Genomic DNA, 26,699 nt, shown 5'->3' with positions numbered 1-26,699 from the left:
TTTCTTTGGTAACTAACTTTGATCTTTTACGCCTACCACTTCTAATCCTCAAAACTCCATCTGTCTGTAGTTAATAAATCTGTTTTATGCTGTACTTAAACTAGTGTATTTTGCTTGAGAAAATTTGCTTGGGAAATCTCAGCTCCATTACAAGGTTGGTTCATGTACTATTCACAGTGAGGGAGGGGTGGACTCTGCATAATAAACTCACACCGATCAGGCTTCTGATTAAGGCAGGATGGTATGATCCAGGGTGCCAGGCTGCAGAGCTGGGGGGAATTGGCAGGAGGCTCTCTAGCGTTAGTTTTAGGAGTGGCTGGGAGAAGCATTCATGTAACTCTGTTGGATGTGCCCCTACCTGTGGATGTGTGTGTAAGTGCAATATGAGCCAGAGATTCGCAGCCTGTCACGGCATCACAGTGTGAGAGGGAATCCAGGCGGTGGGACACAGGGCTCAGGTTGCATCCCCTAGATCCCATCACAGACTTTCAATAGCCACAGCAGATGTTCACTGAGACAGAGAGAGAGATGCCAAATAGTGATCTCCAGGGCCTGCAAACATCAAACGATGAGGAATTCTGCACACAGAGAGGACCCTGCTAGTGGAAAATGCCTTTGGAAAAGCCCCTTCTGTCACCAGCTGTGGTCGTACAGTGCTCAGTGCTCTGCGTTGTAGCCTCAAGATGCAAGTTGAGTTACGATGACCTTTTCCTTGTCTCCAAGTTTCTTAGGTGCCTCCTTCCGACACTTGTCAGAAAAAATGACCGGTTTCTTTTGGAAGCATTTGCACTGCAAGGCAGAGGAAGTCTTCTCTGCTTCCTCAAAAGATTGACCAAAAGGTGGGAAGAGCAGACACATTTGGCAAGGCACCACTGGGTACTGCATCCCTAACCTCCACTTTACCTGGCAGGTGCCTTGGCCAACTTAGCCACGGTGCCGCTGTCTGGGACTTTTCTCCCAGCTGCTCCATTTCTCATCACTGACAATCAAAAGGAAGGTGACATGACCTCTGTGTGTGGACATCCTCAGCGAATCCCAAGGACGTGTGGTGCAGTCTCTTGTGTTGCAGCAATTGCAGTTGAAGCAACCGCCATCCCAATGCCAGTCACAGCAGCCTTTTCATCAGCTCCAGGCTTGTGATTTGATTCTTTCCAATGCTTCTCTCCAAAGAAGCCTTTTCCTTAAAAAGCAATTACTTGGATTCCAAGGGAGGTCTCTTCTGTTTCCCAGAGAGACACAGGAAAATGTGGGCGGAGGAGACAAAAGCCATACAACAAGGCACCACTGGGAGTTGCACCCAGGGCCTCCTGTTTACTAGATAGATGCTTTAGCCAGCTAAGCCATGGTGCCTGCCTCAAGAAAGTGTTTACAACTGTTCCATTTGATGGCCCAGGACAACACCTGCAAATTCCAAAGTACAGACGTTCCCCATTTCCCTCAAGGCTTGCAGACCTTGTGGTGTCTGGCTCTCCGTGCACAGAAAGCCACAGCTGAGTTGACAGAGGGCTTCTAACATGTGCTTCTCCCACCAGCCACTGTGATCATATAGTGGCTAGTGATCTGTGTTTCAGTCGCAGCAACCTCAGCTCAGTTCTGAGTCATGGTAACCTTTCCTTCAGCTCTAGACTTCTCATTTGCCTCTTTCCAAGTGTGATGGTGTGGCTGCCCCAAACAAGCAGGAGAAAGATTAAGGCAGCCTTGCAGAGGTGGCACAGAACTCAGCCAGTCAGGAAAGGGCTTATTGGGAGAGCCAATCAGAAGAAGGCTTGCTGGAGCAGCCCATATATAAAGGGCTGCTCAGCACAGCAAGAGTCAGTCACTCCTTGGAGTTTGAGAAGGGAGGATTGGCTGCCCTGAAGGAAGGAAGGAAGGAAGGAGGGGAGGGGGTGGGTGGGTGGGGTACCATGGTCAGAGTAGTGCTGGGTGGGTAAGGGGAGCATGAGTGACCTCCTGGCCGACTACTGCCAGACCGAGGCCCTGATACAAAGGCGGAGGAAGGTGCTAGGTCTGTGGGGAAGTGATCCAGGGAAACAGATGGTGGGGGTTGGAGTTGCACCCCATTTGCCTCAGTCACCACTGACACAGGTGGCTACACCCTGGACTGCAGCTGGCCACTGAGGCAAGTGTCTGGGTAGAGGACAGCTGCCCCCTGGAAGGGGGGAGAGACCTGAGTGGGGCGCAGCCAGAGGGCTGCGTCCATAAGAGGATACTGAAGTCCTGAGAGCGACATGGGTCCTAACGATAGAACAGATGGCAGCCAGACGCCACTGGATGAAGGCGCACCGGGGAACCAGAGCTAATTGCCAGGATGGCCAACAGGAGGCACTGCAGTGGTGAGACATGCGCCATGGCACCAAGACTCAGCCGCAAGGAAGGTTCTCTCCATCTTGAACCACCACTTAGAAGGATTCTGCTGACAGTTCTTTTCTTTTTATGAAAAGAGATACGAAAAAGGAGCCAACAGAGACATTAGGTTCAGCAAGGAAGAACTGTCAGGCCAAGCCAGAATTTCCTGGTTACTAGGAAGGCTCTTCAGCCAGCTCTTCCCAAAGACCCCTGTCCAGAGGTCTTTCAACAGTCACTGCAGATGTTCACCCCAAAGAGACAAAGAGATGCCAAAATAGAGTTCTCCACTGCCTGCAGCCATCAAGCTACCAGGAGTTCTGTGCACAGAGAGGCCCCTGCTGGTGGAAAAAGGCTTTGGTAGAGACTCTCCTGACACCAGCAGTGCTCATATAGCATTTAGCACTCTGTGTTGGGGCTTCAGCATCCCCAGATGCAAGTTCAGTTGAAGGATGTTTTTCTTGTCTCCACATTTGTCTAGTGGCTCCTTTCAACACTTGTCACCAAAAAGACCTGTTTCTTTTGCAAGAAATGTACAGCTAGGCAAAGGCAGTCTTCTCCATTTCCTCAAAAGATCACCAAGCTGTGGGGAGAGGAGGCACATTCAGCCAGGCACCACTGAGTGCTGAATCTCCTCTTTATTCAGCAGGTATCTGTGAAGGAGATAAATCTACACTGTGTAGAGGTCAATAATAGGAGTTTATTACACACAGCGTTGGTGGAGTGTCACCTTGCTTATTAGGTTCAGAGACACTGTCAATCAATTGATTACAAAAGAATATATAGGTTTTCCATGGGTGGGGGAAAGTGACAGGGTAGGCAGTTCCACACCCCAGGCTAGGTTTTGCAGCAAGACAAGATAGCACATTAGCCAGTGGTTAACGGGTTACATAATGTCTCCATCCATGGTCTCAAGTTAGCAAGTAACATTTAATTAATAATTTGATAAAATGTTATTAGTATAAAATATCTGTGTTGAATTCTGATTTGAGGTCCATAGGACTGGAGCAACTCCTTTGATGGTCCAACAGGTACATTCGTAGGGGTTAAAGCAAAGAAACAGTGACAATGTATGGCAATAAAGATTGTTTTCTGTGTGTCTAAAGGCAAGGCATTGGTCCCCGGGAAGGGAGGTGGAAGGATGCCATATCTTACACTGTCATGTGCCAACTTCTCATAAACTCAAGGTTGGATCTGTGGGAAGAATGTCTCCCTACAGAGGAGACTAACACAATAGGAAGAGGGATTCTTTGTTCAATCTGCAACTCTGAATAAGACACAATTCTTTAGTTCTTAGCTCCAACACCTGGCAATTTGCTGACCAGGCCTATCTTAGCAAGCAAGGCTTTACCCCAGCTTTCTCTTAGCTGATCACGATTTGCTAGGCCTCTGGTCCCTTGACCGTGCTCTGGACTTTGGGTCTGGAAAAGAGCTGGCACAATCCTTAGATCAGGTTGTTATATAAAATACACATGGTTTTGAACCCTTCACATCCAGTAATACCAAAGTTCTTGGTTCAGGCTTGTAGCAGTCATGGAATAAACTGCAGGTTCAAATACAGTTTCTGGAGTCCATCCACAGCTGGGATGGGTCATTCAGTCCTTTGCAGAGAGCTTCAGTTTGTAGCAAAGTCCCTCTAGAGGTATGAAGCAGGATTGAAGACAAGATGGAGACAAGTCATCAGCCTTTTATAGTCTCTTGCCATGTGGTCTTTGCTTTCTTTGTCCCAAGGACACTCTATTCAGCACGTGGCATAGAAAAAAAACCTTAAAGTTCTGTCCATAGGCAGGTCCCTGCATACCTTGCTGAGTCACAAGGCGTATCTGCCTTCTCTCAGTGGGTCAGTTGTATAACTCATGGTCCTTAATGAGCCATCAAGCAGGCTAGGCAGAACTGACACCAACTTCTCTGGCTGGAGTGTTCCTGGGAACTATAGCACAAGTTTGAAATACAGGCAGCGTACAGCCATTATTCATAACATCAAATACAAAAATGATACACGTCTAGAGATAGCATCATTATAATCAGCCAATCAGAACCTCTCCATACACCCCTTACACAACAACCTTTCTACAATATTGGCTGCAAACATATGAGTGGTTGCAACAGTGATCTATAGTTACAGATTATGTCAATAACATCACAGGAGGTGACACGGCATCAGTGAGACTGATAGTGGAATACTGCCTCCAGTTTTGGTGTCTTCATTTGAAAAAGCTATTGTGAAATTGGAGCTGGGGCAGCAAAGAGCCGCCAAATGTTCTGAGGGCTGGAGAAAAATGCCTTCTAGAGAGCTATTGAAAGAGGTCAACCTGTTTAGCTTATCCAAAGAAAATTGAAAGGTGACTTTATTGAAGTCTTGAAGTGCCTTAATGGAGAGAAAATATTGGGTATTAAGGGGCTCTTTAATCGAGCAGAGAAAGGCATAACAAGACCCAGTGGCTGGAAGGTGAAAAGAGACAAATTCATATTACAGCTAAGGCACAAATAGTCAACAACGAGGACGAATCAGCACAGAAACAAGCTACCAAGGAAAGTGGTGGATTCGCCATCTCCTGATGTCATTTAATGAAGACTAGATGTCTTTCTGGAATGTGTTTGCCCAAAATGTAGCTTTTGTGTCATACAGGAGGCCTGTGATATGAAGGGGGTCAGATTAGATGCTCTAATGGTCTCTTCTGGCCATAAAGTCAACTAATTTCTGAAAAAAAGACTGTAGCATTGGGAACAGCGTCTGATGTTTTCCTGTCTAGCCAGCTTGCTGCCTAGAACGAATGCTCCTTGAGTGGGGTGGTCCACAGGGAATAGCTCAAACCTCCAAAGTACCTGGCCAGTGGCAGGACATTAGCACAGCAAGGGAGGGGTGTGTGGTAGTGACATCACAAAGGCCTTTTGCAGGACCTCAGACTATTGGTCAAAGGTGTTGGGGAGGTGGTGACCTCACAGAGAGATGCTGACATCAGCCAGGCACGACAGGGGCGAGGAGCCAGGGAAACCTCAGAGACCCCTGTGGCTTTGTTTCAGCAAGTCTCCTTCTCAAGGTCTGTCTTTGAGGACTGAGAGTATTTGGGTTCACGTACGTGAGCACCAGGAGGAACCTCTTTCAAATTTTCTCCTTCCCTTTTAGTGATTTTACTAGAAAACAGCCGTCCCTGTTTAGAAGGTAAGAGCCTCCTCGAGGTTTGAAACCTGTTGAGTCTGATCCATCTGGTGACAGTTGAATTCTAGGCATGGAAAACACGAGCTTAAGGAGGCAGAATTTTATTCCACATCTGAGATTTTATCCCTTAGACTCACTGGGGACATTAGAGTTTGTCCTTTTGGTTTCACCTCTTCCTCCATCCCTCCCTCCCTCCTTTCTCTTTGTCTCTTGCATCTTTTGTCCTTTCTCCTGTTTCCCTCCCAATACCAGGAGAGGGGTGGGCGGGGGGGTGGGGGGTGTGTGTGTTGCAGGGGAGTGCTCGGCAGCTCCCACTGTGGAAGGTCCACCCAAAAATGTGGGGCTGAAATACTGCTCTGGCAGTGATCCCCATCAGTGACCTGGGCCATACTTTGGGTTCTCTGGTGAGAACCCTCAGCCTCCCATCCTCAGTCTTTACCCTGATTGGCTGAGCAGGGGGTTATTGACAGGAAGGAGACTCAGGTCCTTGTTCTTCTTTTTTAAGACCAAGGAAATAAGTCGTAACCAGTCATATGTTTGATGAATTTTGCTACTTCTCTGCATTAATTGTCTCTGAGCAGTTCATGATTCTCTCTAAACTTGCAGTTCTCCTCAAATACTTGCTAAATAATTACTGTGCACTGTTGTTGGTCTGGAGCTCATCTGAGAGCACTTTATTCAGGTCATTCAGTGTCTGAAATTCAAGATCTGATGGTTAGTTTGAAAATCAGGGCTCTTGGGTCCTACTCCCAACTCTGCCACTGACTGGCTGTGTGACCTAAGACAAGTCAATTCTCCTTTCTCATCCTTAGCTTCTCCCTCTTTCAAGCAGGGATAATAATGATCCGCTCCTACCTGCCTCAACATACACATTGTCTTTCCCCACACACAAACCGTCTCCACACTGCAGTTGAAAGGCAGCTGGCAATCTAGTAGGAGGCCCGTGGAACAATGGGATAGAGAAACCTGCATCACTGAAAGTACAGCCATGAAGACAAGACACACCAGCCTTCCCTAGCTGACAAAAATCAGACCTCCACAGAAAGACCCCTATCATGTCATACTCCAGCTCCCTAAGCCCTCAGCCACAACCACTTAACACAGGGGCCTTTCTACACTCTGGTTCTGTTCTCATTGAAGGGTCATTTCCAATGGTTTGCTCAGACCAGCTTCCCTAGCACACTCACTGCTGTGCAGCTCTGCACGTGTGGCCATGGCTGAACAGCAAGAATTCCTGCCCATTTCCCTACTGGCTGGAGCATGGTTAGAGTGTGTTTGTGGTTAATGATGTTGTCATGGTATAAAACCCCCACTCTGAACCTTAGCGTCCAAAAGATGGGGTACCAGCATAAATTCCTCTAAGCTTAATTACCAGTTTAGAACCTGTAGCGCTGCCACCAACCAGGAATTCCAGTGCCTGGTACACTCTGGTCCCCCCAAAACCTTGCCCGGGGAACTCCAAGACCCAGACCCTCTGGATCTTAACACAAGGAAAGTAAACCCTTTCCCCCACCGTTGCCTCTCCCAGGTTTCCCCTCCCTGGGTGACCCTGGAAGATCACTGTGATTCAAACTCCTTGAATCTTAAAACACAGAGGAAAATTTACTTTCCCCCCTTCTTCTCTCTCCCCCTCCCAGACTCTCCCTGAGAGAGAAAGTAATCCTAACACTGAGAGAAAATTAACCTTTCTCTTCCCCTTCCCTCCTTTCTCCCCACCAATTCCCTGGTGGATCCAGACCCCGTCCCCTGGGGTCTCCCCAGAATAAAAAAACAATCAGGTTCTTACACAAGAAACTTTTAACTAAAGAGAGAAAAACAGTAAAAATTATCTTTGTAGAATTAAGATGGAATATGTTACAGAGTCTTTCAGCTGTAGACACTGGGAATACCCTCCCAGCCTAAGTATACAAGTACAAATTAAAATCCTTCCAGCCAAATACAGATTTAAACTCCTTCCAGGCAAATGCAGAATTGCAAATAAAGAAAACAAACATAAGCCTAACTCGCTTTATCTACCTAGTACTCACTATTCTGAACTATTAAGAGCCTGTATCGGAGAGATTGGAGAGAAACCTGGTTGCACGTCTGGTCCCTCTGAGCCCCCAGAGAGAACAACAACCAAAAACTAACAGCACACACAAAATCTTCCCTCCCTCCAGATTTGAAAGTATCCTGTCCCCTGATTGGTCCTCTTGTCAGGTGACAGCCAGGCTTACTGAACTAGTTAACCCTTTACAGTCAAAAGAGATATAAAGTACTTCTGTTCTATTAACTCCTACTATCTGTTTATGACAGATGTTGCTGTAGATTGTTCATTCCCTGCCTTGGGAATTCAGACAGTCCCTTTCCCAACATATCTATAGCACATCAATCCCTGGCTGGATCTCCTGGGCAGTGGAAAACATCCCTTGTTTGGTGCTGCCAAGGGGATCATGCAGAGCTGAGACGCCCCTCAGCTTGGATCAAACCGGGATGTTCGATGGAATTTATCACAGAACCGTCCCTGCTCCCCAGAGCCCCACGGGGAGAATCTAGATAAGGGGGAGTCATTCCTCCCCTGCGCTCCCAGAAGAGCTGCTAGGACTCCTTCCTGCCAGCTACTCACCCCTGGATTCATCCTCAGCTCCTGGGATCTTTCTGCTCCAAAGGCTCCAGAGGCCTGGGGTGGTGAGGGCATCACTGCACAGTCTGAAACACAAGGGAGGTTTCTGGAATTGGAGGAAGGAGCAGAAAATGGAGAGGAAAGAAACAGAGAGAAAACACCTCATCTCTCTCAACTCCCCCTCCCAGCAAGAAATGTTATCAAGGACCAGCCTTAGGGGAGATGGTGCCCTGGGCAAAACTTGTACTTTGGCACATCCCCAATGCCCCTGGACGATCCCCTCCCCCTTTCCCCCCAGCTCCTGCACTCCCAACCCTTGCGCCTCCTTCACCCCTAACTCCTGCCCCCTCCTGTGCCCTAACCCCTACACTGTGTCCCCTTTACCCTTAACTCCTGCACTGCCCTCCTGTGCCACCAGCCACTGCCCCTCTCCTGCATCCCCTTCACCCTAATCCCTGCACCCCCTCCTGCACCCACGCGGGGACAGTGACCTGTGTGCATGGAGCAGCTGGCATTGCTGCCCCCTCCTCCCTGGAACCCTGCTCTTCCGGGCACCCCTAGGGGCTGCGGAGTCGGAGTGGAGGGGCAAGAAGTGACATCATCTGAGTTCCCTGCATCCAGGTCACTTTCCTCAGCCTCACAGCACAACCCAGGTGGGGAAAGTGACCAGGAAGCATGGAGCACATAGTGTTGCTCCTCACTCCCCCTAACCCTTTATGGGGCCACGGAGGAGCATTGGGGCAGGGGAGAGCAGTGAGCACCTTTGCACTGGCACAAGGTGAACTTTGAGCCCCTGGAGCCCTGGGCGGCTGCCGGGGGGGCCCCACCCCTAAGGCCAGGCAGGCTCCCCAGCAAGAACAGCAGAGAACACAGAGAGACTGGCCACACACTGAGCAGTGGTAGCCTGGGCGGCTTGTAATGGAGGCTCGAATGGGCTCAGCCTCCTCAAACCTTACGTCATCAAAGAGACAGTGGGTCCCATGACTAGAGGCCCTGTAGAAATTAGGTCCCCCTGGAAAAGTCTCCCCCATGTCAGCCCCAGGGCTGGAGGAGCTCTCACTCCATGCTATGGCCCGGGGGCTGCAGCAGGGGCACAGAGCTTCTCTGATCTCAGGGCCACAGCGGGGCAGGGGTAAAGGAGTGACAGGGTGGGGCCAGTGGAGGAAGGGGTGGAACAGAGGTGACAGTGGATGGGGCCATGGGTGGAAGGTGTGGAAGGGGGCGGAACCACAGACAGAAGTTGGGGGGCATGGTTTCAGTGCTGGGGGCTCCCACACTTGTTCTCCCTTTCCCTGGGCTTTGGCATCACTAGGCCCTGCTTAGCGAGTAGGGTTCAGTGGTCCCCAAAATGTGTGGCATGACTCCTAGGGGGACACAGGAAGATTCATAGCAGCCAGCCCCCATGGAGGGAGCACCACTCAGCCCCACTCTGTCCCAGCTCTTTTCCAACCCCAACCTCAGTCTGGGGCCCTGACTCCCAGTTCGGCCTCCACTCCCTTACCCCTGTCTGCACCCCTCTCTTCAGCAAGCAACAGCCCCACTCCCAGCCCCGGTTTTCGACTCTGGCTTCTGAGAGGCTACAGCCATGGATAAGAGGGCACAGTGTGAAATGTTTGGGGACCACTGGTTTAGAGTGACGTTCTCAAACACTTCTATGCAGTCCAATAAAAGCTATTCCTCGCCCACCTACCCTCCAACAGGACAGACTAGGTATGTTCTGCTGCCCTTCACTCATGCAGGAAGGATGATAACATTTCATACCACTCAGTGCTAAAGTGATTTGTAACCCGCCACCAGCCAAAACTGGTCATTTTGGGGAAGCGGCCCCATCATTCTGCATACCTAGGCAGAGTAGGTGTGTCTATGCAAACATGGTCTGTTCCTGAAGCCTTTCCCACAGCTGGTCACTAGGTGTGAGGGGGGAGCTCATTCAGCCCCTGCTTCTGCTTAGTATTTAAAAACATCTTAGTGTCCCTATCTTTGCTGGCCTTAGATTTCTCCTTCTGTCCATTTCCTAATGGCTGAGTGGTTAAGATGATAGACTGCTAGTCCATGGTGCTCTGCACAGTTGGGTTCAAATCGCATCTTTATCAGATGTCTTCACCCCTTCTTTACAGAAAACCATCTCCTCCTTTGGTACAATGACAGATCAAACAATGTTGCTTCCCGCAAACAAAAACCTGCTCAGAAACTCCCTTGCTTTAAATAAAATGTCTAAATCTCAGATTTCTAAAAAAAATTTCTTAGTCCTGTATGTCTTAGTTTTTATTTCAAAAGGTAACAGCCTCATAATCTCTCCCAAACACCCTGGGACCTCCCCAAATTATTAAAATACTCCAGTTCTCAGCAAGGCCACGACAGTGACCCACAGATAGAGTGTCTAGGCCAAGCTGTTCTGAAGGAGACAACTCAAACATTTTCTCCCTGCTTCCCTTGGCAAGGTCTGACTGGGAAAACAAAATTCCCCAAACTGAAAATTTTCTGCTGAAAAACCAATACTAGCTCTTTGGGGACTTTGGATTGAATGTATTATTAATATTATCTTCTGATTTCTGAATCAGTTTTGTCCTCCAGGTGTGTTTCCACCTGTTGAGTTGTGGGGGAGACATGCCAAGTCATGATGTCTCTACCCCTCTTTCATAGTTTCTTCCAACTTTCTAGAAAGCTCCTTTGTTATGATGTGAGTCAAGTAGTGTCCATTGTTGCTGTCTTATCTCGGCGAAGTCTGCATTGTACACGGTTCCTGGCATAGTCCTTGGGAGTGTAGCTACCTTTAATGGGCCAGCAGTGAGTCTGGCTCCTCCATTTTTGCACCTGAAATACTGGTGGTGGGCATTTCCCAACCTCATAACATATTTCTGTAATGCACACAGAGCAAACTTCATAACTTCCAAAACCAATGTGAGCACTTAGAATACAAGACGACATTAATGTTCAGCAGATGAACAGTTCAAGACTTTTAAAATGATACCTCACCAGGCAGACTTTGTTCAAAACGTATCTTCACTATATGAGAGTGGTGAATATGGGGTTTGCAGGGTGCTGCTTTGAGCACAACGTGCCACTCCTGGGCTTCCATTGCAATGGGAACGTACCCTTAGGGTCCTTCTCTCCTGGGATAAAGATGGCAGGATGGCTGGCCTGGGTCATATGAATTGGGCTCATTATGCTAAGGCTGAGAGGCTAAAAACTGCAGTGTGGATATTTGTGTTCACACTGAAGCCTGGGTTCAGAAACGCTCACCCCTCGTGGGGTCTCAGAGGTTGGGTTCAAGTCCATTTGTCTGCACTGTAATTTTATAGTCTTGCAGCCCAAGTCCCATAACCCTGAGTCAGCTGACTCAGGCTTTGAGACAGGTGCCCTGAGTGTTTTAATAACAGTGTGGACATAACATTAGGGTAGGTCTATAGTGCAATGAAAGACCCAGGGCAGGCTTGTGTCAGATTAATCAGGGTCATGTGGCTTGGGCTGTAAAGTTGCAGTGTCCGTGTCTCAGCTCAGTCTCTGTACCCTGCTCTAGGAGCCCAGAAGGTTGGGAGGGAGTTTAGCAAGTAGAAATGGTAAAACCGCAGGGAAGTATTACCCTGGACTCATGGCAGTTCTCCATTGGTCTGTCTGGTTTTGGGGCAGGGATAATAACTCTCAGTGGTGCCCTGTTGAGTGGCTTTTGGGGCACCTACTCTTGGCTGCTGTCAGAAGGACCTTTGGTCTAGCCCAGTGTGGGTTTTCTTATGGTTTAAATTACACACGCAGGCACTGATAACAGAGTTATTAAACGTTTGGGAGTTAGGAGCTGGTAGGTCAGTGGTCCAGTCCCCTCATGGATGATCCCTCCCTCTGGGACAGGAGCAGCTCTGAGCTCTCACACCAAATGCTCATTGTGGCTGCCAGAATCTGTGGGCAGCTCACCTAGTTTATGCCGAGGGTTGAGTCCTGCTTTGTGCCCAGTGTTAGAGAATGAAAATCCTAATCCACCCTATGAAATAACGAATGCAGCAGGACATGTTTTTGTCCCTGCCCCAAAGCAGACAGACCAATGGAAAAATGCCATTGAGTCCAGGGTAATACTTCACTGCGGTTTTACATTTTTGCTTGCTAAACTCCCTCCCAACTTTGAGGGGGCCCAGAGCCCAGTATTGAGCCTGAGCTGAGACATTTACACTGCAAATTTACCACCCCACGGCCAAAGCCTCAGGAGCCTGAGCTGGCACAGGGCAGCCCTGGGTGTTTCATTGCAGCGTGGACATAGCGTAGCATTATATCTGCACTGTCATAAACACACCCAAGTCACTATTCTCAAACCCTGGGTCAGTTGATTCAGGCTTGTGGGACTTGTGCTGCAGGGTAATAAAATTACAGTGTAGACACTTGGGCTTGAGCCCAGCCTCCGAGACCCCACAAGGGCTGAGGGTCTCCAAGCCTGGGCTCCAGATTGAGCCTAACTGTCTACACTGCAGTTTTTAGCTTCACAACCTGAGCCCCAGGAGTCCAAGTCAGATGATCCAGGCCTGCTGGGCCACAAGGATTTTATCATGTTATAGATGCCCTCTCAGGGTATGTCTACATTGCAATGTAAGCCCAGGGTTAGCAGAAGTCATGTCAGCAGCTCCAATGCATAAACATAAACCACGAGGAAGAGACCCACCCCCAAAAAAGCTGGGCAGTGTCCTTCTCCCTACGGTTTGTAAGTCCAGCAACCAGAAGTTCTTTAACATGAGCTATCCCCTCTCTGCACCCCACTCACACCTGTTGTCCTTAGTTAGTGCAAGCCCAGAGGTGCCTCTGTACAGTTCACCTGCCATCCTGGGTGTAAAAGGGGGAAAATAAGAAGGCACCGTACTCACTATGTTGTCTAGAGATTCACTCATCCCTCCACAGTCACCCTGTCCTAACATTGATCTAACCCCTAAATTTTAGTATTAGGACCCAGGCCCCAGCCCACTTGGCTTTGGAACCCATGTCCCCTGCCTAGCAAGTGCTATTGAATTGAGGGTGAGTCCCTCAATCGGGGTCTGCCGAGCACAGTTGTGCTGCCCTGAATTGACACAATAAGGATAACAGCCCTTTATTTCTCCTGCCCCTATAACATGGAGACTGGGAATCCAACACCAGCCAAAAGTGATCATTTCGGCAAGCAACCCAACATATTTCCAGCATACTGTAAAATCCACATGTAGATTCATACACAAAACCTTGCAAGAAAATCTTCCTGAAGGGGTCTGAAGCACCTGCTGCTGGAGGAAAGGAGAGGGCTGTGGGTTGCGATTGAGGAGCAGCGTGAGGAGGAGGGTCCTGCGGGTTGGGATTGAGGGGGCTGTGGGTTGGGATAGAGGAGAAGGGTGAAGAGGAGTAGGCTCTGGTTGGGAGTGAGGAGCAGGGCGCATAGGAGGGACTGAGGGTTGGGATTGAAGGGCACTGGGAAAAGAGGGGACATGGGTTTAGGCTGAAGAGCATCGTCATTTGGGGATCCAGCAGGATAGGGGAAGGCAGCAGGTGATTCCAATTCCTTAGGGATATTCTCTGTGTGTATGTGTGCTTGTGCGCGTGTGCATGTGTGTGTAGGGAAGGAACATGCTATATGCCCAGAGGCCTTTATTCTTCCAGGCTTGTGCAACCCACCCCAGGGGTGGCTGCATCTCAGTGTTGGGTGAGGCATCCTTGGCTGCATCACCTCCTAACCACGTCTCTCTCTCCCTGCAGATGACCCTGCAGCACTCGGCAAACATCCGCAAGATCATGGGGCGCTTTGAGCATTGGGCAGGCAGGGGCCAGGTGCCCAGCTCCCCCTCAGAGAATGGGACCCAGCCCTCCCTACTTTTTACAGGGATTAAAAAAGGGCAAAGGGGGGCAAATCAGAGGAGGGGGTGGCCAGGGTCTGAGCAGGGGGTGGAAATTGACTGGTCAAGGTGTCAAGCAGCTGGAGGCAGAGTTAGGAGATGGGCTGAAGGGCAAAATCAGGGACTGGGGAAGGAGCTGGAGTTCAGCCCAGGGGGAGGAGCTGCCAGAGGGTTAAACCCCGGCAGAGGCAGGGGCAGAGAGGTAACAGTTACTCCGGGGGGCTGAGACTCCAGTGTTTGCAAAAACAGAGTGGGGGAGCAGAGAGGCTTTTCTATTTCTCCTCCCACAGGCAGAACCTCTCAGCACGGGCTTCCCAGGGCTGGGCTCTTAAAGGCACAGGCATCCCACTGCCTAGACACTGCAGCTCCTCTCTGATGTAACCTACTGAGGTGCTGCAGTAGGAGACTCAATTCAGTGAAACTGGGCATTCCCTATACACCCCCCAGCCAGGGAGCTGTGCATCCCTCCCCCGAATTTCCCCAACCCCCCCACAGCACTCAAGTAGTTACATGCAGCACTGCCAATGTTGTCACTGGTTGCAAATCTGAATGGAAATTGAAATGTTAACACTCACTTTAAAAGCAGATACAACATATGAAAAATACTTGTACCTGAGAAAGTAAAATAGGTTTGGAAAGTCTGGACAAAGTCGGGTTTCCTCATCCAGCTGTTGTGTTTGCTGACAAGGTCGGTGCATTGGTTTTGGCAATGTTGGCCAACCTTAGAATTTCAACTGTTGATTTGTAAGCGAGGTGTGAATGAGCTCTCCCCTGACAGCTAGTGATGACCAGGATTGGAGGAGGCTTTGGGACCAGACTGTATTTACATGAACTCACCTACTCTGCTGAGGTATCCGCAAACAGAGCTGGGCTGCCTCTGCTCTAGGTGCCCAGAGGAGGGAAGGTATGTGGGGCTCTAGCCTGGGAATCTTCTTCCCTCCTGCCAAGCCCTGACTGTTAATCCCAGCCCTGGCACTCCTTTTTTCAAGCGCCATGTGGGCCCAAGGAAAAGTGTGGCCAGAAGCACAAGGGCCAAGCTTGTGGGCATCAGGTGAAGCAGCAAGAATCCCAACTATCAGAGTAGCAAGTTCTAGAGCCCTAACCCCTTGTGGCCATGCCAGCCAAAGCCCTGGCTCTAGGAGGTCTGAGTCACACAGCAAGAGCAGAAAGATTCACTCTTACACAGCTGGAGACATGGAAACTGAGCACTGTGAGATCTGAGGCTTTACCACAAGGTCCCACTGAGATTTGAACTCAGATTGCAAGAGTCAGAGTCCTGAGTGCTGCCCATTACACTATGGAACCAGCTTAAGCTGATTTCTCTGCACATCGGTGATCCTCATGGGGCTGGCTTGTGTAAGGGGGCTCTTGGCCCTTTACTAAAACTTAGTGTGTGTGTGTGTGTGTGTAGGTTGGCTAGTTCCCAGCACCAACAGAAGGGGGAAGGATCAATGAGATATCAGGACCCTGAGACTGACAGTCCCCTGGGCAATGGGGAGAGGCCAAAGCTCCAAGTTAGCCGCACTGACAGGCCAGGCAGTGTAATGAGGGAGTCACCAGGCCAGGGGGTCCCATCCTCCGTGTGAGCTGGAACTGTCTGGGCCAGAGTGGGGCAGAGCTAAGGAGAGAGCAGGAGCCTGAGAAGAGCCAAGGAGCAGAGCTGCAAAGGTGTAGTGCCAGAAACTGCTCCCTGTGGGAATTTGCTACCTGTAGCAGTTACTGAGACCTGAGGTTCTTATTTGCTGACTTGTCCTAATTAGCTAAAACTTGACAGTGGTTTCTTTAGCAAAGGCCAGTCCCTGGCCCCTTGGTCCAGACATCCTCATTCACAGCAGGCTAAGGGGACCAGATGTCAAAGATGAAATATCGGGATGTGGGGGGCGGACCAAAAAAAAAAGCCGGAGGGCCCCCCCACCGCCAAGCGGCAGTGGCAGAGCCGCATCTCCACCCAACTCTCGGCTCCAACCCCCGATACAACCCCAGCTTCCCCGATCCCTTCGCTTGTGGACCCAGCCTGGGCTCCGAGCTCTGCGGCCGAGCTGCGCTCCGGGCCCCTCCTGCAGCTCCCGGGTAAGGGGCGAACTAGGTAGCTGGGCCCGACCCCTCCCGGCAGGAGTGTGTCTGCGCCACGTGTGTCACCGCCCCCCGCCCACCTGGCTCCAGTCCCACTGCACTGCCCTGCAGGCTGCAGGGCTGGAGCAGCCTCCGTGCTGTGCTCCCGGCCATGGCCATGGCCCGTGTGCAAACCTGGGAGGGAGGAGGAATGCCAGGGCTGGGATTTGGGGAAGGATCCAATGGGGGAAGGAGGGGGCGGAGTCGGGGAGGCAAGTGTCCCTGCAGACTCTGCCTGTGTGCCAGAGTATAGGGCAAAATTGTTTGTTTGTCCAGTGTTCCGACTAAACATTGGTCGGGACACGAAACAAACAAACAAATATCGGAACAGTCCTGATAAAATGGGGATGTGTTGTCACCCTACATCAGGCTTCAAGTTGAGAATCATTTCCCATTCCCGCTCTGTGGGAGGGGAGACTTTTAAACACGCTCTCTGTGCGACTGCACATGGCTAAGCAAAGAGAACAAACCCCCAATCCCCCCTGTGCTTTGGGAGCCAGGTTTGCAGTGGGAATTCTGTAGTTCAGATGATTTCACATCTGGGTATTGTGATTCTTTACCAGTTTCTCTGGCTTTGTAGCAGTTTTGTGCTCCCAGCTGTGATGGCTGAGTGGTTAAGGTGTTGGAGTTGAAATCTAATAGGGTTCCCCTGCACAAGTTCAAATCCTGCTCACAGCAAGGCCTGTGTTTTAGCCAGTCTCGCACCCAGGCAATACCTCTGTACTGAAACCCCAGCCCTCCATTAAGGGTACTGCTGCAGTGTCGCTGAGAGCAGAGCACCCACACAGACACCACTGAAAGACAACAAAAGGGTTACTCACCTTGTGCTGTAATTATGGTTCTTTGAGAGGTGTGTCCCTGTGGGTGCTCCACTATTTTCCTCCTTCCCCTCTGTTTTGGAGCCCTGTCATAAACAGATAGTTAAGGGTTAATAGGACAGAAATACTTCATGTCTCTTTTGCCTGTAAAGGGTTAGCAAGATCAGTGAGCCTGGCTGTCACCTGACCAGAGGACCAATCAGAGGACAGGATACTTTCAAATCTGGATGGAGGGAAGTTTTGTGTGTGCTGTTAGTGTTTGGTTGTTGTTCTCTCTGGGGGCTCAGGGGGACCAGATGTGCAACCAGGTTTCTCTCCAATCTCTCTGGTACAATCTCTTATTTGTTCAGAATAGTAAGTACTAGGTAGATAAGGCGGATTAGGCTTATGTTTGTTTTCTTTATTTGCAAATGTGTATTTTGCTGGAAGGATTGTATCTTTGTTTGCTGCAACTTGTATTTGTGCTGGGGGGAAGATTCTCTCTAGTGTCTATAAGCTGAAAGACCTTGTAACATTTTCCAGCTTGATTTTACAGAGATAATTTTTACTTTTTGCTTTCTTTTATTAAAAGCTTTTCCTTTTTAAGATCCTGATTGTTTTTTTTAATTCTTGTGTGAGACCCCAGGGGATGGGGTCTGGACTCACCAGGGAATTGGTGGGAGAAAGGAGAGAAGGGGGGAGGAAAAGCCTGATTTCTCTCTGTGTTAGAGTCACTGTCTCTCTCTCAGGGAGAGTCTGGGAGTGGGAGAGAAGGGGGGAAGGTGGATTTCCTCTCTGTTTTAAGATTCAAGGAATTTGAATCACAGCGATCTCCTAGTGTACGCAGGGAGCGAAGAATCTGGGAGGAAGAAAGGAGGGGAATGGTTTATTTCCCTTTGTTTTAAGATCCAAGGGTTTGGGTCTTGAGGTCCCCAGGGAAGGGTTTGGGGGCCAGAAAGTGTCCCAAAACACTATATTTTTGGGTGGTGGCAGTGCTATCATTTCTAAGCTAGTAATTAAGCTTAGAGGGGTTCATGCAGGTACTCCATGTTTTGGACGCTAAGGTTCAGAGTGGGGAATCAGACCTTGACAAGCCCTTACCTATGAGCTCTGTGGTAGAGAAGGAACCAGGGGCAGTTTGCGCACTGCTATATTGACTTAATGCAGAGCACAAGATGGGGAGAGTGTATGTGTGGGCCAAACAGAAACTGCTACCTAAAATCTCCGATGTGAGGCCCAAGGGTATGAATACACATAGCATGGAGCAACACACCCCTCAAATAACTGCAGTTACTGCACAAGGTGAGTAACCCTTTCTTATCCCATTTTACACTCAAGGCCCCAAATCAGCTAGAATCAGGCTTAACTTTAAGTGTGTGAATAATCCCATTATTACAAGTCACTCTCATACTCAGACATTTTTTCCAGCCCTCAAATAATTTTTGTGGCTCTTCTGCATCCTTTCCAGTTTTTCAACATCTTTTTTCAAATGAGGTCACCAGTAGTTCAGGCAGCCCCACAGCGAGGTGCACTGCCTGCCAGCCGCTGCTGAAGTGGCCCAGGGCAGCTGGTCCCAGGGACCACCTGAGCAGCAGCTGGTAGGGCAGGCCCCAGAGACTGCCTGAGCAGAGGTCCCTCGGGCGGCCAGAGCAGCTGGTGCCACTTGCCCTGCCCCCTCCCCTCCAGCAGCATCCCCACTAGGATTTACTTAGGGGTACTTGTACTATAAGTCATGAACTAGTCATGGTGAATTTTTTTGTTTATTGCCCGTGACCTGTCCACAACTTTCTCTGAAAATACCCGTGATTAAATCATAGCCTCATGCATGGTACAGGGGTGACTGAGCGAGGGTTTAAGGTCTGTGATGTACTGGAGGTCAGACTATGACCCTTCTGGCCTTAAACTCTGTGAATCTATGATTTTCTGTAAAATAGCAGCTCTCTGCTAGTATTAGAGAGGACCATCACCCCCCAGAATCTCACCTCTTTCACTCTTCTTTATTTAGGAAATCTGCAATATGAACTGGAGAAAGAGAGAGGTAAGTTCCTGAGACAAGTTCCCTGAAATAACAATAGGAATAACCCAGTTAATTAACAACATGAAACCTCACCTCCTTCTTCCTTTTCTCCTCCAGAGATTCTGCGCTCTGAGCTGGAGAACAAGGGAGGTAAATGTCTGGGCTCTCAGGAGGCTTGAATGATTTTCTCTCACTGTACATAATTAGACAGACTTTGGCTTTTGTCTCTGCGCTATCTGTTAGGAGAGGCTCTGGGAATCAAACAGACGGGGAGCTCTGACTAATCACAGAGTGGGGTAACTCTCCATAGATAAGGTTGCTGCTCAGTTTCCAGCATAAGCCTGATTTTAGCTTCCTCCTTTCTAATCTGCCCACAGGAGAGTGTCCATATCCAAACCTGGTGGGTCTGCTTGGGCCAATGTACCCTTTTGCTAAAGCATTTAAAGGAATGGCCGGGTGGGGGGATCCTGATGCCCTGGAAACAGGGGCTCAGCGCAGTCTCAAAGTCTCCTACCACTCTCTGACACTTAGAGACACAAACTCAATGAGAAGAAGCTAACTAATGTTGCTAGGCCCATTCACTGAGATCCAGTGTCCAGGGCCAAGGATTAGCTCATTAAACCCTCACTTCCATGTTATCAGGGCCTAGCCCCTTGCCAAGCTGCCTGGCACATGGGGAGTGTAGAGACTACACCACAGGTAAGCCCAGCTAGGGCAGGGCCATGGGAGCCCAGCAACGGTCAGATGCCAAGAAGGGGGGTGTGATCCATGGAAAGATCTGTGAGGATGGAGCTCGGGCCAGGAGACCTGGGCAGAAAGAGGCCAGCGGAGAGCACAGTAGAGAGGGCAAAGTGGCCCTTTAAAAGCACATTCCCTAACCCAGGAGCTGTTGTAGAACTGACTGCATACGATGTCTCTGTTTGCAGGGAAATCCCTGGCTGAACTTGATAAGTGCCATGTGTCTCCTTTCCCTCATATGACATTGCATCCTATGTCAGCAGTCCATGCTCTGGGGACTGCTCACCTCTTGTGTGTTTGATTTCAGGCTGGAGTAAAGTCAGCAAAAATGCAGGTAAGCGAAGCTGGTATTTTAATGACAGACACACACGTGTGCACACACACACATGCACCACTCTGCTGCCCAGCAGATGCACACATGCCAGAAGTAACAGGGAAAGAGCAGTATGGTCAATGAAAAGACCAGATTTGTCCCTGGTTTCCTTGCATGAAACACATGCTCATACTTAACTATGCAGTCACGAGTGCTCCAGTGTAATTACAATACCTCAGAGTGCTCCTGAGGCCGGGAACTTACCCACTGTCAGTTCGGGGGGTAGGTGCTCACAGAGGTTGGTAATTATGGTTCAGAGTTGGGGTTTTACTGGACACACATGGTGAATTCTCATGTGTTGTGATGTTAATTGATTTCATGAACTAGAATGATTCTAGGAAACTTTAAATTACCTTAACAGGCTGCGGGTAATTGTCTTAATGCTTTTTGGACTCTGTTTTTACAGAGTTGTCAATCAGTAGGCCTTTGGCCAATTCAGTTCAAATTTGGTAGAAAAATTCTTCCTCAGACCCAGACCAAATCTACCAGATTTGAGCCTGATACGACTCTGTGGGTGTTAGAATAGAGGGCTCCCAACTCAGGCGTAGATTGGAGACTCAGTTGTGGTCTTAGCTGTGGAGACGTGGTAGCAGCCCCATAGCACAGATTTTGTAGCAGGTGGCTACTGAGTTCTTTTAACGGATGAAATGATGTCTGTGTGTGTAACACCTGAGCTCATTCCTCACAGTGACCTCTGTAGAGGTTACAGACAGGCCCAATGGGAGCTAGAGGCATCTCCAGCTCTTTCAGGGGAATCATTTGCCCCTAGAGCGTGGTAGGAGAGCTGCAGTGAAATGCAGAGAAGCAGGTCCCCGGGAGGTAGAGGCTGGATATCAGAGAGTGTCCTAGCTAAGACAGAGCTGTGGGGAGGATGGGAAACAGCCCCAATGAGCCTAAGCTCCAACTTGTGCTGGTGATGGTGGGTGCTTGACCCCACCCCCGCACCGCCCCATTCTAACTCCTTCCCCAAATCCCCACCCCAGCCCTCCCTCTGCCCCAAGTGCACCGCCTTCTCTCTCCTCCCCACTCCCTCCCGGAGCTTGTTGTGCAACAAAACAGCTGTTTGGCAGCGGCAAGCACTGTGAGTTGGGGGAGAAGCGGGGATGCAGCGCGCTCAGGGGAGAAGGTGGAGTGGAGGTGAACTGGGGCAGGGGACGGGGAGCTTGGCTGCTGGTGGATTTGATGTAGCTGTGCACTACAGGGCCCTGGGCTGTAACCCAGAATTGAGGTTGGGACTGGATTCCTCTACCAGCCCAAGGAGGAGCTGGCCTGGGAGACTCCTCTCTCTTGGGCCATTGCTAAAGTGCCAGCCCCTCCCACCTGGGGAGCTCACCTCTCCTCCGGCTGGGTTCCCATCCAGTTAACCCTGTGAGGGCTCGGTTTGCTCATCCTGTCCCTGAGCTTTTGGCACCAGGCCCATCTGTGACCCCTCTGCTCAGAGTAATTATATCTCAGGTCCTGTTAGTCCCCTGAGGCTGGTCAGTCAGCTCTGGTATTGGCTGTGCCTCTTGGGAGGGATTTATCTGACAATTCCTTCAGGGAAGCCTCTGGGTGATTCCCCTTCTGCACCGATGTGGGCCTGTCTCCCTGGGATTCCATTCAATATCCCGATCTGCTGTCTACAAACTCATTAGCTAGCAGCCCTGTGTGGCTCAGGTCCTTCGGCCTCTTGTCCACAAACCACATCCTCAGGTCAGCGGGACAGGTCGCTCCAGCCCCATTAGTTCAATCCCGTCCTCCTTGGTCTGGGCCTCAGCCCCATTCACCCACTTGTGGGTGTATTTCCCCCATCCGCGTGACCAGTTCCAGATAGGTCATCCACTGGGTCTTCTGCACACTCCGGAACCTTTTCCTGTACGCCTCGGGGGTCTGTTCAAACTCGCACAGCAGGCCTTGTTTGAACAGTTCATAGTCCCCTGTTTCCACCTCATCCATCTGGCTGAACTCTGTGGCTTTGGGAAGCCTATCTTCAGGGTCAAACTGGTGCACATTGCAGGCCTTCTCAAAGGCAGAGAGGAAGGCATCTTTATCATCACTTCCTTAAACTGAGGCTGTTTAACTTCCTGCTGTGACTAAGTAGTGTTGAGGTTTGCCACTATTACTGCTTAGTCCACTTCATCTTCTGTATGCTATCAAATAAGATACATACTGCAGCAGGTTTAAGTTTTGGTAGTTTAATTCTTCCTGTGTTTCTCTTCACATCCACTTATTAAAAATCTTGGTTTCTTGATAACACTTGACAGATTTAGGTTCATGTTCTTAAAAGGTTAAATTAGTTTAAAGTCTCTCTTTGCGTGAGATAGTCGGTTGCTAGGCATCAAGTCTAGCATTATGCTGTGTAAAGTCAGAGGCTTTAACATAACCTTAAACATGCCTTAAACTGAGGCAACTATCTCAGCTCCACCAATGGGGAACTCGGTGAGGAAGGTCCCTTGCTGGTCGGGTAGTGAATTCTGGGGCTGCCTGACTGCTCCCAGCCTCTCTTGCAGCCCCGGCTGGCTCAGGAGTCGGTTCCTTACAGTGATAATTCTCTTCCAACTGGGCAATTAGCTGAGCCCTGGTGAATTTTTTTCAATGCGCAGCCCTCTCTCTCTGCACAGCTGTATGTCCTTCTTAAGGAGATGGTTATAGGCCATCTCCATGCTGTTCCTAAGGGTTCATGGACTCACAGGCCTGTGCTCTCTCAGCTCCCCATGAGCCCTGGGAGGAACCCCTTCAGTGCGACAGCCCTTCTTGGGGGTCCACTCTCTATCGGGGGTTAAGCCGCACCTCTCGGAGCCTCCAGCATGCACATCTCTTGCTAATCTCCCTTTGTTTTATTGCTCCCCAGTCACTTACTGCAGGATGCTCTGTCCACGGGGTGCAGTTTGATCCCACCACTGCCACCTGTTGTCATGCAGTCACCGGGCAATGCTCTGGAACTACTCCATATGAAGCCAGTCAGGACTCTGGGGGAGCCTCCTCTCTTTGAGCATACTGTCTCCAGGGCAAGAAGTTTACACAGCTTTGACCTTCCTGGGTCTGACCTTGGAGCATTCAGTATCCCCTTTTTACACTGATGGACCAGTTACTCAAGGGGATGGAGAATTTTGCCCTGGCATATATTGATAATCTCGGCATTTGTAGTCATGTGAGCCAGGTTAAACAAGTGCCAGACTGGCTCTGGGATGCAGGTCTGACTATAAAAGCTGGGAAGTGCAAGACGGGGATGTCGGAGGTGTCATACCTGGGCCACAAGGTGGGGAGCAGTGTCTAAAGCCAGTGCCGGCCCAGGTGGAAGTGATGAGATTTTGGGCCGCTCCTGAGACTAAAAAGCAGGTCCAGGCTTTCGTTGGGATGGCAGGCTACTACCAGAGGTTTGTGCCCCACTTTAGCTCCATAGTCACCCCAATTACTGAACTGAAGGTGGTCTGAACCGAGCAGTGCCAGAGGGCTCTCGGTGCTCTGAAGGAGGCTGTCTGGTCAAGGGCCTGGTGCTGGTAAGCCTGGATTTTGACAAGCCCTTTATGGTGTTCATGGATGCCTCAGAAAAAGGGCTGGGTGCAGTGCTAATGTAGGTTGACAGAAATGGACTGACACATCCCATTGTGTACCTGAGCAGAAAGCTGCTGCCTGGGAAGCAGGATTCTGCACCCATAGAAAAGGAATGTATGGCCATGGTGTGGGCCCTTAAAAAGCTGCAGCCATCTATTTGGGCGGCGCTTCACTGTGTTTACTGAGCATTCGCCCCTAATGTGGCTACAGCAGATGAAAGAGGCCAAAGTAAAGCTCCTGAGGTGTAGTCTCCAGCTTCAGGATTATAACATGAAGGTGGTCCATGTTCAGGTGAGCGCCGACGCATTTTCCTGGAAAGTGGCCCCGCTCAGTTTGGTCTTGGAGGGGGGAGATGTGATAAAGACGTGCTTTATTCATATTGTTATGTTGCATGTGAGCCTTACTGTTGTATATTAATACTGTGTGTTGCTTAGTTTCCCAGAGTACTGCAATAATAATTAGTTGGTGGTAAATGGGGGTGTGCTTTTGCTGAGGCCGTCAGGACAGGTAATCGTCACTCTGTCACTCTGAGCTCAGAAGATGGCGGCCTGCAAGGATTTTTATGATTAATATTTGCCACTCCAGGCTTGTATTACACTCAAAGCTTACAGCTTCTCTCTGACTTGGGCTTGGTAAATGCTGCCAACATCCAAATGCAACCTCCTCCCCTTTTGATGGTCGATAGGAAAATTTACCAACTCAGTGTTTGGATATAACAACCGCAAGGCCAGCGGGGGGCCGGGCCTGCCGATGGCCGCAAGTTTGACCTTGGATTGGTAACGCTGCCACCACTCAAGTGGAGAACCCCTGTGAGAGCCCAGAAGTGGTGGCAGCGTTACCAATCCAAGGTCAAACTGCCAGAGTGGGGAATCAGCCTTGACATGGTTGCAGAGGAGTCGGATCATTTTGAGCCAGAAGCACAGAGCTCAGGATTTTAAGAGGACACATTTTTCCTTTTGGGGGCCTGCAAAGCCAGGGAGTCTTTTTTTCTTTTCCTTGTCCTTTCTTTTCCTCCTGATGGGGAGCAGGCATGCATAGGGTTCAGCCTACAAAGCCAGGGAGTCCAATAAGCATTTTTTTTTTTTTTTTTTTTTTTTAGACTCTTCATTTTAGATAATGAGATGCGGTGGGAGGGATCACAAACCTGAGAAAAGTTCATTTGAACACAGGCTTAATATTGAGGAGCAGTGCTTGTAAATGTATTGTGGGCAGGTTCTGGATACATACCCTCTTCCTCCCACCAAAATCAAATCAAGTTTGTATGTGAGTGCACACATACCAGATTGATGGGATCTGGGCATGCTAATTACAAACTACTGTAATTGGTGTGTGTTAAGGGGTGCCTGCAATCTGGGTTACTAGGAAGGAGGGCACCAATCTGGCCTCTTCCAACATGACCATCTCCTACATTACACATCCACAACAAGAAGTTTTCTGGAGGAAATGTAACCCGATGAAAGAGAGAAGAAGAAAAGGGGGCCATGTTCAGGTGTGGTGCGTGGTCTGTTAGAATGGAAAGTCTAATGATCATTCAGTAATTGTTGTTTTTAATATGGGAGTACTGCAAACTGGGACACTGGTTCATCAATGTATTTATATATGTTCCCAACTGGAAGCACTAACATCTGTGGACTGGGTGATACACTTTGTTAGTCACATGCATATGTACTCTGTGGAACTGGGGCTTTAAGGCTGGACAATTACAGGTTTTTTTCTGTTCTCGTTCTTCATTTATTTACTATTTGGTTAAACAGGTATTTAATTCAAACCACTACTAGTATAGGTTGCCATTTTGTATAAAATAATACTTTATTTATAAATAAATATCTTTGTAAAATACATAAATAAGAGCAATACATAAAAAATTGACTTCCATAAATATCCTGTCACACATAAATAGTAGCAACATCTTTTAAAATTCCACTGCATCTCATTTCACATGATGTATAAAATATCAATAGATTTCAGATCGTATTTCTAAAAATTTTGGTTTCCAAACTATTTTGTGAGTTTGTCTTATAATTGAAAATTTTCTAATTCTACTTGGATTCTCTTGCCAGCACTGAGGCTGAACTGCTTCTCTGTTAGGAAATAATTGCTATCTCTTCATTTTCATGCTCCTAAGCTCTAGGTTATAGAATATCAGGGTTGGAAGGAACCTCAGGAGGTCATCTAGTCCAACCCCCTAATCAAAGCTGGACCAATCCCTAGACAGATTTTTGCCCCAGATCCCTGAAGGGCCCCCCTCAAGGATTGAGCTCACAATACCAGGTTTAACGAGCCAATGTTCAAACCACTAAACTATCCTTCCCCCCCCCCCCCCCCGCCCGGGGCCTTTCTTCCTGGTCAGAGAATCCCATTTCCTATCATTGCAACCAAACATGTCTCCAGATGCCCAACTTGCTGAGGAGTCTAGGTTGGAATCTCTGAATGAAAGTCCCACCTCAAGTAGCTTAGGAGAGATTTTTTTTTTTTTTTGCAAAAGCAGCAGGAAATGCTTTGGAAGATTTTCTGGATTGTCACCTGGGCACTTTCCTTCAGGGACACTCAGGGCTTGAGAACCTCTTGGGACCACCCAAAATCTCTCTCTTCATTCTAACATTATAACATTTTTCTTTTGGAAGTTGTTCTTGTTCACATTTGTTCTGCTGTTATACTGTGGTTATACTGCATGTTAGGGTTCAGAGATGAGATTTGATCAGAGAAGAGTTGAAGCACATACATATACAGCAAACATATGTTAGCAATGTTAAAGGACCAATCCTTCCTTTTAAAATTCTTAATTGTTTTGTAACTTTTTTGATATCCTTCATTCATAACGGTTTTCTAGTACATAAAAGGTTACTGCAAGCAGGTAGGAGGGAGAAAAATTGTTCTCCTTAACCTCTGAGGATAGGACAAGAAGCAATGGACTTCCAGAAGTCCCTTTTACTGAGCCCGGGTCGCGGCAGCGGCAAAAGGGGCTCCCAGAGTGTGTGAGGAGCCGGAGAAGGAGGGAGGGAGGCGGAGTCCCCTGGAGCCGAGCCCAGGCTGCAGCAGCGGCGAAAAGGGCTCCCAGAGTCAGGGCTGCCCGAGGGAGAGCAAGTGGGGCAATTTTCCCTGGGCCCCACCGGGGCCCCCACAAGTATGTCGGAGGCTCCTCCTCCTGTCTCCATGTCCCCCCCATCACCCGGTGTCTCAGCTGGC

General features: G+C 49.2%; 2 non-coding genes across 2 annotated transcripts; one reads left to right on the top strand and one right to left on the bottom strand.

Moving 5' to 3' along the window:
• Nucleotides 1–1,276: 1,276 nt before the first annotated feature.
• Nucleotides 1,277–1,350, bottom strand: TRNAT-AGU (transfer RNA threonine (anticodon AGU)). The gene has a single exon. It is a non-coding gene; the product is annotated as a tRNA-Thr (tRNA).
• A 15,300-nt stretch (nt 1,351–16,650) lies between these two features.
• Nucleotides 16,651–16,732, top strand: TRNAS-UGA (transfer RNA serine (anticodon UGA)). The gene has a single exon. It is a non-coding gene; the product is annotated as a tRNA-Ser (tRNA).
• Nucleotides 16,733–26,699: the final 9,967 nt, after the last annotated feature.

This window comes from Gopherus flavomarginatus, chromosome 3 (genome assembly GCF_025201925.1).
Source record: "Gopherus flavomarginatus isolate rGopFla2 chromosome 3, rGopFla2.mat.asm, whole genome shotgun sequence".
Lineage (NCBI taxonomy): Eukaryota > Metazoa > Chordata > Testudines > Testudinidae > Gopherus > Gopherus flavomarginatus.
This window is presented reverse-complemented; position numbering and strand designations above follow the sequence as displayed.